Source organism: Myotis daubentonii, chromosome 7, assembly GCF_963259705.1.
Source record: "Myotis daubentonii chromosome 7, mMyoDau2.1, whole genome shotgun sequence".
NCBI lineage: Eukaryota > Metazoa > Chordata > Mammalia > Chiroptera > Vespertilionidae > Myotis > Myotis daubentonii.
Window position 1 is genome coordinate 75,874,428 of NC_081846.1, and position 13,202 is coordinate 75,887,629.

At 40.5% G+C, this 13,202-nt stretch overlaps 1 protein-coding gene across 1 annotated transcript in view; it reads right to left on the reverse strand.

Moving 5' to 3' along the window:
- Positions 1-13,202, reverse strand: part of THSD7B (thrombospondin type 1 domain containing 7B) — a 747,617-nt gene that overhangs the window by 540,960 nt on the left and 193,455 nt on the right. The window lies entirely within an intron of this gene.

Here is a 13,202-nt window from a genome sequence, read left to right on the forward strand (position 1 = left end):
TTTTCAAGGCTTGGAAACGAGTGGGCTGGGCAAGAGTTTAGAGAACAGAATGTAGGTCCTGCTTATGCTGGTAAACATAGACAATTTTACCTTCCTAATTCCTGGGCATGAGAGACCGGGAGAAGTTTGGTTCTCCCCAGAGGTAGTCCTTCTCCAGGGGTGAAGCTCCTAAGCCCTTTCTAACTCGCTCAGAGTTGCCTCTTGATTCATATTCTCTATGGCCACTCAAGCCAAGGCTAGTTCCTCCTGCCTCTGAGCCTTAGGGCACAGGTGGCTCTGTATTCAAGGTCAAGACACAATGATGCAGGGGTGTGCTGCAGTGGATGGTTAAAAATAAATAATTTATTTCAAACCCTCTTCCTACCAAGGTTCCCTGGAATAGCTCTCTGGCTATTAAGGAGGGGGTGAGCTGACTCCAAGGCTCCTATGACAGCAAATAAGAGGCAAAAAGACGGTAGTGTGGTGGAGGTGACCAGCATGCCTCAAAGGTCCAACTGACCCTAGGCCTTGCCACTTAGTTATTAGTCATGTGACTTTGGCCCAGTTCTGTTTTCTCATCTGTAAAATGGGAATAATAACACAAATGTTGAACCTGGCATATAATAAATATTCAATAAATATTGATTCCCTTTCTTCTTATGTCCTTCACATGTGCCTTTTGCCCACCCACTGCCACAGGAAACACACACATACACACACAATTCACATTTTATGTATGAGGATTTCATTGATTTTATCAATAGTCCTAATATTAGGGACTCAGGAATGTCATTGTGCAACTTCCAGCAACTAAAGTTTGGCAAAGAGCATACTAATAAAAGAAATAATGTGCAGAATTACAGCGTCACAGTCATCTGTTCACTTGTTTGAGAGGAATGGCCCCGGCTGTAGGAATTGCCTTTTCAATTCATTTCCCATGACCCTACAAGAATTAGCCATGGAGGAACTTCGGAAGTCATTCTAGAGAAAAATGAAAAGGAAAGTTTAATGACTTTAGTTTTGTATAAGGTAACAAAAACGCTGTTGGTAGCTCGTTAAGCAAAGACACACAAATTCCATTCAGTCACAAATGACAAATTCTCTAAAGAAATATAAGACATTTCTCATTGTGGCTCAGAGATAGCTTCCCACTTCAGAGCAAACACCACCCAGCAAGTGGCAGAGGAGGAAGCATGCCAGTAAAGGACTTCTCGGTTCCTTTTGAAAATGAGGGTCATTTCATAGTCTTTTCTCATCCTTTTATCTTTATTTTTTCAAAAGCACTATCTCCGTTTAGTCACAAATCCCCCAGCCGTCATGCAAACCGGTCATCCTGAACTCCACCGACCTGGGCAAGTGTCTCCAGGATCTGACAGAATGAGACATCAAAGGAGTTCACTCAGCTTCACTTTCTCCTTTAGAAGCCCTTGCAGTGGTGTCCTGCCTCTGAACAACCTGGCTTTCCCACCGTCGGGGACACTCTCTTTAACGGCTAAGTCTGTGCCAGAGACCAGGTCCTTTCCACTCGCTCTCCCAACTCGGATGCCTTTCAACACATCCTCATCTTGTCCTTCTGCTCAGGAGGGAAATTCAGGGATTCTCAAAGGCCAGAGTCCTACCTCCCTTTGAATGAGCAATACTTTGAAATTGATTGTGGAAATGCCTCAAGTAGAGCAGAGGGCCATGAAATGAATGAAATTAGATTATCCTCACAGCTCCTTACCAATATGACTGTGTAGGAGCCATTTGCTCTTGTCAAAGGGCTCAGCTGAACAGGATGGACAAGGCATTAACTTATTTGGGCTACTAAGGTATCAGAACATATCCCCCAAGTTAACAACCAGTAATGTCTGCCTGCTCACTGTGTGGCAGATCAGTCACTAACAAATTTAGGTGCATTACTTCATTTAATCCTCCTAACAACCCTATCAGGAAAATATTATTTCCCCCTTTTTATTATTTCCCCCTTGTAGAAATGGGTGAATCGGCATAAAAGCTTAGTTATTCTTCTAAGATCACATAATTAAGTAAGTGGAAGAGCAGGACACAAAGTCAGATTTGTCTGATTCTAAAGCACATCCTCTTAATGAAATGACAATCTGGTAGATTAAAATAGTGAATGGCAAACCAATGAAAGCTGATCAGAGGATGCAGGAAGCAAATTCAGCTATCAGCCTTGTCACTATGAGGACAATCAAATGTTAGCCTGGGTCTGAGGAAGTGTTTTCTAGACTGAAGCAAAACAAAAATCAAAACAAAACAAAACAAAAAAAACACGCACAATAAATCCTCTGTTGGTAAAAACTAACCAATGACATTTTGCATTGGAAACACAAAAGCAATTTGAGAATATTTTATAGCCAAGTATTTTATAATTAGAGCACTGTGGTGACACGGGGTCAGATTTCAGTACTTCAAGAAATAATTACAAGTTAATGAGAGAAACAAAATATAATCCAAATTAAAGGATCTATAAATACAAAAGTTGAAATTCCCACTAAAAATTATAGCAGACGTTTCTTTAAAAAATGCCGTTTCAAGATCCTGCAAACAAATTCCCCACATGTCTCGCTGTTGATTCTGAATCTTAGATAAACTTGCCATCACCAGTCACTGAAAAGAACTCAAGTGCCCCCACTATAAGTGAGAGAGCGTATAGCCACTCTGGCACTCTGGAATCCCAAACCTCTGAAAAGGGGAATGCTGATAACTCAGGGAAGACAATTCATACAAGGACATTGTTGTTAACATAAATATATGTATGACAGACTGAAGGCAGGAAGTATGTAAAAGTCAGGACTCCCTAGAAAAAGAAACAGGACTGTCCAAAAAATAAGTGAATCACTTAACCATGTGTTCATTTGTCCTTTCTTTCATTATTGAGCTCTAACTATGTGACACACACAATTGTAGACAATAGAAGCACATAGTAGTAAGCAAGACATTGACCTTGGAAAGGTTATCTTCTACAGAGGCAGACAGAGAAATGCATCAAGACACAACGTGGCCTCAGCTAATGCAGAGAAGAGAGATGAAGAGAGCTATTTCAGTGCCATGCCCAAAGAAGTCCTCAGAATTCTGAACAAAATGACGGAGTGAGTACCAGAGTAAGTAGGCAAATAATTTTCTAGGCAGAGAACAAAGATCCCAGGGAGAGAGAGCACTTGGCATTTCTAGGAAAGTACAGAAACCAGTGTGATTGGGACAGGTGAGTCAAGATGGGAAGATCATAGGAAATGAGGTGTGGTCAAGAGCCAGGGTACAGAGAGCCTTATCAGCCATTCCAAATACACTAGGAAATTGTTGGAAAATTTTGAGGAGAGCAGTAATATGATGATGCAATTTCAGCTTTAAAGGACCACTCTAACTATGAGTGAATAGACCATGAGGAGGTGAAAGGGAGGGCACAAGTTTAGAGGCCTTTGCTGATCCAGAAAAAAAGATAGTGGCTTCCACTGGGACAGTCACAATCAATATGGTGAGAAGTGATCAAATTCTGGACATACTGTGAAGGTGGAGATCACCTTCTATTGACTTAGATGTGGATGGGAGAGAAAGAGAGGAGTGAATGATGCTCCCAAATTGATTTTACTCTGAGTATTATAGCACTAAATTATTAGGTGAGATAGCCCAGGAGTGGGGACAAGAACCCAATCATCAGGGAAGCTATGGAGTATAACCCTGGAACTCAGTTTTTTCTTCATTTACCTCCTAGAATCTGCTTTCTGAATCATTTTTTCATACCTAAAACTCATCACCCAATTTCATAATATGTTCCCATACTTTTGGCCTACTCCTAAGGAATGGTAAATAAATATATTCACATTATACATCTATATATGTATATATAAAGCCAGCAACCAGAACGCCAGAACGACGAAAACGACTGGTCGCTATGACGCCTACTATGGCCAGTGAACAGTTCTGATCGGGGGGTGGGGCCAACCGGCCAACTTCCTTCAGTCCCTCCCCCCGGCTGGCCCCAAATTTGATCAGCCCCCACCATCCCATCAGCCCGCAGCCTCTCCCCCAGCCAGCTCCTCCGCCAATCGGGCCCCCCACCACACCAATCAGGGGTGGGGCTAGCCAGCCAACCTCCCCTGGTCCCTCCCCCAGCCCCATTCGGGGGTGGGGGGAGCCGGCCCACCACCCACAGCCCCTCCTCACAGCCGGCCCCACCCCCACCCAGGTGAGGCCTGCTGGCCAATCACCCTCGATCCCTCCCCCCAGCCCACCTAGCCCTGATCAGCCAACTTCTCCCTCTGGCCAACTTCTCCCCGTCTCCTCCTCCCCACAGGCCCAGCTCATCGATGTTTCTAACTCTCTATTCCTCTCCCTTCCTCTCTGTAAAAAATCAATAAAATATATTTTTTTAAAAAAGAAATTCTGGATTAGAAAAGCCTGCTCAATGCCCTGAAGTTCAATCACCCATGGTAGCCAGCTTATCTTCCTTAGAGTTTTGTTGGCTAAGCCAAGGAATCCCACAATCAAACTATCCTCCAAATGAAAGTGGGGAGAGGAGAAAGGGTAAGGAATTAATTAATTGCTGTGAAGTAATGAGCAGTGATGTCCTAAATTAGCAAAGCCAAAATTAGAAAAGCAGGCACATTTAGCAACTATTTTTAAAACACCCCTCCCCCATCCTACTAATGTAACCTAAAGTGATTCTGATAGCAATAGGAAGGCAGGACCATCAGCATTTTATAGCAAATTCTGCCCTTTAGAATGCAGGTTTTGTCACTTTTATAAGGCTTAGATTTACTTAAAAAGAGTAGATTTATTTTCTCCTTCTAAAGGCTTAGACTCCAAGCAGAGTAACATGGGGCAGAATCTTAAGTAATTTAATGAGGACAGATTGAAAGAATAATTGCATTAGTTAATGGTCATGTTTTGACTAAGCATGTTTTGCAAACACACTTGGGTTTGAAACACTGGTGCGAGGTATGCAAATTGAATGTGTGTATGTTAAAAATTAGTTACTGCAGCATGACTAATTTATGATAATGTCTGTTGTTCTTTTAAAGTTGTAAATGCATTTAGAAAGAATTAACTTGTCATTTTTTGCTGAACAGACAGCCAAATAAAGGGAACCGATCAAGGTTTCTACATTTTACGCTCTGGTAATTTTTTATTGAATAGAGTGGAACTATTGATTATGGAAAGCTACTCTGAAGTGCAAAGCTCTTTGCTCTTCAGCAGACGGCTTTGCTAGCCAACCTCCACACATGTATTATTAATAGAGTTCTATCGCTATGCACAGCACTTAGCAGTGCGCTACCTTTCTTACACTAACAGGGGAACAAATATTCCATCCGGGAGGGCTTAAAGTGGCACAGTGGGGACTCATGAAACTATACGCATCAGCAAAAGGTGGACTCCATAAAAAGCATCAGTTTCCTTCTGTTGAAACACTTTATAACTTTGAAACAGTTGTTTATTTTCTAAAACAGATTCCCCTGAGGGTTCTAGTCCATGACCCCTCTACCCCTCAGCTGCTGCAGAAAAGCTGCACTTACTATGTACCGGGCGTGGGCGCTGTGGAAAATGGAAGAAGATAGAGAAGATGTGTTCGGTGATGTACATGCTGTTCTGTTTTGGAAGACAAACTTTTCCAAATTTAGATCTGAACTCATTCCTCACCCTTTTGGTGCTACTCTTATAACCAATGACAACAGAAATTTTTCTTGGCTGGCAAGGCAGACATATTGTTAGCAAAAGCAAGAAGGTCACTGGGACCACCTCAAGCTTGGTGTGTCCCTCTCTTCCCTGAGTAAGTGTCCACATTTGACCTCCTTGGTGATGCCAAATTCAGCTGTTATTTATAAGAAATGGCTTTGGATCCTTCATACACACATTATATTGTAAGTATAAGAATGAAATAAAGTATTCTATGCACCATATTGTTTGAGAACTGTCCTACATTTGAGCATCCATCCATCCATCCATCCATCCATTGTTTATTGAGCATTTGCTATGAGTCAGGTACTTTTATAGATGCTATCCATGCTACAGTAAAGGAAAATGATAAATAAATAAAAATGAATTGTGGGAGCATTACTATTAAAAAATCTTAGAGGATATGGTTACCATATTCTGGACATTTTCGTTTTTAAAAAGCATACTACACTAGATTCTTTTTAAAAAATATATTTTTCATTATTGATAGTATTACAGATATCTCTTATTTCCCCCCTTTACTTCCTCCTCCAAGCCCATACCACCCCCACCCCTGCAGGTCTTCACTACCCTATTGCCCGTGTCCATGGGCTATGCATATAAGTTCTTTGGTTTATGTCTTCTGGTCCCCCAACCCCACATCGAGGTGTATCAGTCTGTTCAATGCCTCCATGCTTTCGGTCTTATTTTGTTGGTCAATTCATTTTGTTCATTAGATTCCACACATAAGTGAGATCAAGTTATATTTGTTTTTCTCAGTACACTAGATTCCTAAGATGAATAAACTAAGCGATCACAAAAGTAAAGTTTTCAGTTTCCCAAACTGCACAGTTTCAGGCTGAAGCAGGTGGTGAACAAACATTCCTTCATGACATGTCACCCCCAGTACTAACTTTGTTCCAATGGATGAAGGAAGTCAACAATTGAGCCAGCTTTTAAATGCCCCCCTTCCCCTTGACTCTCTCCCTGGCTTCAATATCCATCTAAAAAGATCTGGAGAAAAGATGATTTTATCTAGAACATTTGAAATTGGTGTCAGGTCCTTAGAGAGAACTTAAGGAGACAGGGGCTTGTTTTATAAGGGAATTAAAGTAGCTGCAGGAGACTCAGAAGTCTTAATCTGAGTCTGCAGAGATTAACTTTTCATGAAGAATTTCTAGATTACCCATAATAAGAATAAACTCATCCATATCAGAGACAAGGAGGGGTGGATTATAAGAGTTTTTATCTATTCAATGCAAGGCTCAACTATTGAAGCAATGTTTTACATACTGGCTCTTCTGTGTGGTAATATCACACAGTCTATATAATACAGTCAGCCACACAGCTTCTGCCTTGAGATCTTTTAAGATTTTCACTCTACATTGGTCACTGTCACCTTTCACTAGTGCTATCTCGTATTTTATTTCAAACTCTAAATGATCAGTTCCGAGGTAGAATAGTCAGTTCTGCATGAACTCTGTTGCCTCCTTTTTAGGGAGGTCATCTGAGCTGCCACTCTCAAGAAGGTTACCTGCAGCTGATGTTTTGCAATATTCTAGTGTGCTACCATGTCTTCAACCAGAATGGGCTCTACTTAAATACATGGGATTTGGAGTCAGAGCTGTTTCAGCTTCAGGTCATGTCTAAGATCTCTGACATTAAATATTTTAGATATTATAGTCCCTGCATCCTCTGACTTTCCTATGCTATCTAGTAAACAGGACCATCTGACCATTTATGGTCTTCTAATGCTTTTCACCTTCCTCTTAGCTGCATCAGGATCTAATAATTTAGTTGTTAAGCAGAACATAGGAACCAAGGTTCCTTGTATTTCAGTATTTTGAAATAAAAGAATAACATAATGCCTAAGGTCTTAAAGGTCAACGGTAGGAGATAAACACAATGAGAAAAAATGTGGCAAGTGACATGCAAATGTTATCCCCTCTCTTATTCCTATCCCCACCCCTTAATATACAATTTGAGTGCTTAGTGTTATGTTGGGGCAGAGCAAAAAATTACAAGTAGACTGTATAATGATGGAGGAAGGGGTATCTTGGCTATGTATGTCTTGGTCAAATATAGCAAACCCTTGAAATAAGTTTAAGGCTATACACAAAGCTAACTCCCTGATAGAGCTAAAATTTCCCAAGTTAGCACAACATATACTAGTCTATCTCCTTTCAACTTAAGTTGGTTGCCCCAACGCAACTTCCAAAGTATCCCTTTTATGGAATGATGCCTTAGGAACTGGCATTCACAGTGTTTTGAGTTAAAATGATGGTCTATGAATGACTAAGTAGCACCAATGCTATTCAGTATTCATATACAGAAACTAGAACCCTTTCTAGCACTACCCTTTTCTTGAAAAAAATATTCTTCCCCAAATTACATAAATGGCAGATTTCCTTACTTCCTTTAAGTTCCCCTGCCGGGAGCCGGTCCATCCTTGCTGTTTCAAGGGACCTGGCATATATGGCATACTGTTCTTAATATGTTTGCTCACCTTCTTGGCACTATGTGTTTTAACCGAGGTCACCTCTCTGAGAAAGGTTGTTTCCCCAGGCAGGGATTTTCCCCTGAAGTTAGGGAGGGAACAAAACCCCTTAACTAAGTGCCAGGCGGGTAATTAATCACTAACTATGAACAATCATGCTTAAGCTACATAATCTTTACTCCCTGGAATGGAGATAAGAAACGCCCTAACCTTTGGAATAGAGATTGATAGGATTGGAATCAACTGGTATAAATACAGATGTAACAAGACAACAGGACACAGAACCTAGACACAGAACCTACACAGAACCTAGAGACAGAACCTAGTGAGAGAACATGGCAAAAGATCCTGGACAGAAACTGGCCTCAGAACCTAGAGACAGAACCTAGTGAGAGAACCTGGTTGAAGAACCTAGAGACAGAACCTGGCTACAGAATCTGGTGACAGAACCTGGCTGGAGAACCTGAAGAACCTGGCTGGAGAACCTAGCAAGGGAACATGGACACAGAACCTGGCTGGAGATCCTAACCAGAACTTCACTTGAGATCCTGAACAGAACTTGGCTGGAGATCCTGGCTAGAGATCCTGGCTAGGCTGCTGATCAACTGGACGCTGTCTCTGTGTCATTCCTTCTTCGCCGACTCCGTCCCCACCTTTGGGGACCCCTGGACCAGCTGGGGCTGGACCCCAGCATTCCCCCCCTCCCCTTTGTATCCAAATGCTGCCTGTTCAAATGAGACTTCTCTAATAACCCTGTTTAATTCTATACCCTGAGATGACCCCCATCACAGCATCCCATAAGCCTCAATCTTTCCCTGGCTCAATTATCTTACTTTTTCCACAGCTCATACAAACATAGTTTATTTAATGTATTATATTTACTTGGTGTATCTTTACTAAAATTTAAGTCCCATGATGAAGAGGGAACTATATTTTATTCTTTGATGTATCCCAAACACTTACAACAGTGTTTGACACACAGAAAGAGCTCATTGTGTATTTACTGAATGAATGAACATGTGTCCTACAGCAAAGACGGTAGAAGGATAAAAGCCAAACCACATTCTAAGAGAGTTTTAAGAAACACTATGAAAAGGCATAGAAATGTACATTTACCTGCTGGAGAGAAACTTGGTGAATGAAATTGCTTGATGCATATGAATTGGTCATGAATTCTGGGAAAGGAAAAATAGGCATTTTTGATACCTAATAGATTTTTGCTCCCATTTCCCTTGTTTACAATGAATTTTAATCACCAATGTCAAAATAGAAACAAGTTTGTAGACAGCTTTTATTCTTTCCTGTGGTAGAGGCCACAGCTCAGATTGCAGACAAATAAGAATGTCAGCCAATGTTAACTGTGTTGCTGTTATGTATGCCTTGTCCTTTCTACCACCAAGTGGAATCTTTCATTAGCACAACATTCTCCCTAGAAACATTGATTAGTATTCAGGGAATTTTCAAAGATTCACTTTTCCTGCAAATTCACTATTTGAAAAGGTTTTTGTTTGTTTTTTTTTAATATATTTTTTATTGATTTTTCACAGAGAGGAAGGGAGAGAGACAGAAAGCCAGAAACATCAATTAGAGAGAAACACCTATCAGCTGCCTCAGCTGCCTCCTGCACATCTCCCACTGGGGACGTGCCCGCAACCCAGGTACATGCCCTTGACCAGAATCGAACCTGGGACCTTTCAGTCTGCAGACCGACGCTCTATCCACTGAGCCAAACCAGTTTCGGCATATTTGAAAAGGTTTTAAAAAAATGTCAAACTCACCCCGGCCAGGTAGCTCAGTTGGTGAGTGTCATCCTGATACACCAGGGATATGGGTTCAGTCCCCGTTCAGAGACTGTACAAGAATCAACAAATGAATGAATAATCAAGTGGAACAACAAATCCATATTTCTCTAAATAAATAAATAATTCTCTTCTAAAAATTTTAAATAAATAAAAAATGTCAAGTTCAGTAACATCATCAAGTAGCAGAACTAGGGAGCCAGGTTCATCACCAATATAATGTTTCAGCCTCTATTTTCAGATGTTGAGGTACAATGAAATGAAGATCAATAGAGAAATTCATATTGGGTACATATTGAATAATTGCCATTCCCATTTGGGGGGATAAATGATACATATGAATATATGTTTATGTATATATACACCCATATCTTGGTATGTCTTCACTGTGAATATCATGAAATTGTCCTTTAGTGGAAAGAACACTAACTTCAGAGCCACATGGTCCTCAACTTGAATCTGAACAATACCAATGTAAGTTGGGGTCCAACCCCAGCAGGTCCAGGGGTCCCCAAAAGTGTGGACGGAGTCAGCGAAGAAGGAATGATACGGAGACAGCGTTCAGTTGATCAGCAGCCTACCCAGGATCTCTAGCCAGGATCTCCAGCCAAGTTCTGTCTAGGTTCTCCAGCCAGGTTCTGTCATTTATTGTCTTGTTACATCTGTATTTATACCAGTTGATTTTAATCCTGTCAATTTCTATTCCAAAGGTTAGGGCCTTTCTTATCTCCATTCCATGGAGTAAATATTATGTAGCATAAGGGTGATTGTTCATAGTTAAAGTGATTAACTTTAAGGGGTTTTATTCCCTCCTTAACTTCAGGGAAAAATCCCCACCTGGGGAAACAACCTGGGAGAGGTGACCTTGGTTAAAACACATAGCTCCAAGAAGGAGAGCAAACATATTAAGAACAGTATGCCATATACGCCAGGTCCCTTGAAACATATGCTGTGCAGGTGTTTCTTCCCTGCAGCAACTGTGTCAAGCAGCAAGGATGGACCAGCTTCCGGCAAATGTATATTCCTTTTACTCTCAAAGTTTGCCTTTGGATGATAAACTGTGTTATTCTAAAAGATCTTTACAGAATCTCTGACTTTGTAAGTCTCAATAAGTGCAGTGACTATTTAACAAATGTAGATGAAAGTCAACTTTCTTTGCAACCTCAGGAAGGCACCACCCTGACTTCCAAGAGAATTGTAATAGTTATCAACAAAGAAGGAAAAGTGGAGTGATGTCTATAAATCAAAATAATATTTAAAATATCTGGAAGACATCATTTCTTCCATGAAAAGAATGAAGAAAAAAGTCATCAATATCAAGGTCAACACTAAAACCAGATTCAATTTCTGGAAGTTCACCATTGAGAACATTTCTGAATTTTGCCTCCATAGGGGGAAAAAAGATTTCCAAATTACCCACAATTAATTACCACAGTATGGCTTATATGGAAAGAGAGATTCTCCTTCTGAAGGAAATCAGAATACCACAAAATAGCAATAATAAAGGTCACTGTTCTCACTGGGACTAACATTTTACATATCTGGTATGTAGCTTTTTAACATAGGTAGCATAATTAGACATATATATATATATATATATATATATATATATATATATATATATATATATATATATATATATATATGTTGATTTCAGAGGGAGGAAGGGAAAGGGAAAGAGAAACATCACTGATGAGAGAATCATCAATCAGCTGCCTGCTGCACACCTGCTACTGGATGAGAATCAAGCCCACAGCCCAGGCATTCGCCACAATAGAAATTGAACCATGACCTCCTGGTTCATGGATTGAAGCTCAATCAATGAGCAACACCAGCTGGGCTAAAGTCTTAAATATCTTAGAGAAATTGTACAGTTTGTCCAAGGACACGCAGTTAATAAGTGATGGTGATGCCATTTTAATCCAGGTCTATCCAACTTCAAGGACAGAGATCCCACATTTTATGCTGTTTCCAATACCATGCTTTGCCCCAAAATTAGTGATTTGAAAGATAGGACATGTACTCAACAAAACGAGGGAAAATTCTGTGAGATATCGTAATCTGTAAAGAATCATAAAATGCACCTACTGTCTGCTTTTGAGGTAAAAATAATCAGAATCTAAGGGGTCATTATAAGGACAGAAAAAAAGGCCTCTCCTTTTCTTTGCTGTGGCCTTTCCACAACTTATAAGAAGCACCTGGTAATTAAGTCCCAAGATTGTTGGCTCCTCTGTGCAAACTGTAGAACAAATTAAGACTACTCTCAAGGTTGCATTCTGTACCCCCCTCCACCCTGCTGTTTTAACAACTCCAAGATAATTTGCACCAAAGACTCTCCAGTTAATACAAAGTTCCCTTCTCCCTCCCCTTCAGACAAGCCTCTTTTGAACTCTTCATAACAATTTCTCTAAGCACGTTTTACAGGCTTGAAGGAAGTTGATAAAGAGACCACCGTAGGACATTTGCAGGACTGTCTCCTGGAAAGCAAACTGAAACTTTTCAACACAACCCCGCCCCCCAATCTGATTAACTTCAACACAATTACCCTCCCTTCCTTATCACCTAGCAACAGCAACTGGATGCTCTTTAAAAGTACAAGCTTGCCCTGTATTGAGTAGCAATACACCAGCCCTTTCCTCCTTGAAAAGTAAAATAAATTTCCTCTCTGCATCTGTTCTCTCAGTTGTTAATTCTTTCATTGCCATAACATTGCCCCAACCCTAACAGTCATCATAGTAAAAACATAAGCAATCAGTATGTAAAGAGTATGCTAAATCTACACTGATATCAATAGGGAGGCATAGGAGGTGAGTAGCTAAGAATGTGACAAGAGAAACTGGCTCCCTTATTTACCCTCACCACCCAATACGCACATCATTTCAAGTTTAAGAAATAGCCAGGTCCATCAAAACACCTATTGAGTTTGTAACCCACTACCCTTCCCATATCGACATGTGATTTATTACTACAAGAAGCTATTTGTTTTGCCTCATTTCATTTTTGCTGGGAAAATGATTCTCATATCTTAGAAACTATAGGACAGGTCTATCTCAAATACCTGCAGATTTAGCAGATATACTTCAGGGCAGCTGTCTAATAGGAGTTACCATAAATCCATCCCAAACCCACTCTGAACAACCAGCCATGAATGATTTCCATGATTATCCGACCGGGCCCATCATGAGCCAACCACACAAAGAAAAATACACTGGATGTCTTGCCCAAAGCCTATGTAGCCAGAAAAAAAATAACCAATATCAAGATGTTAAAAT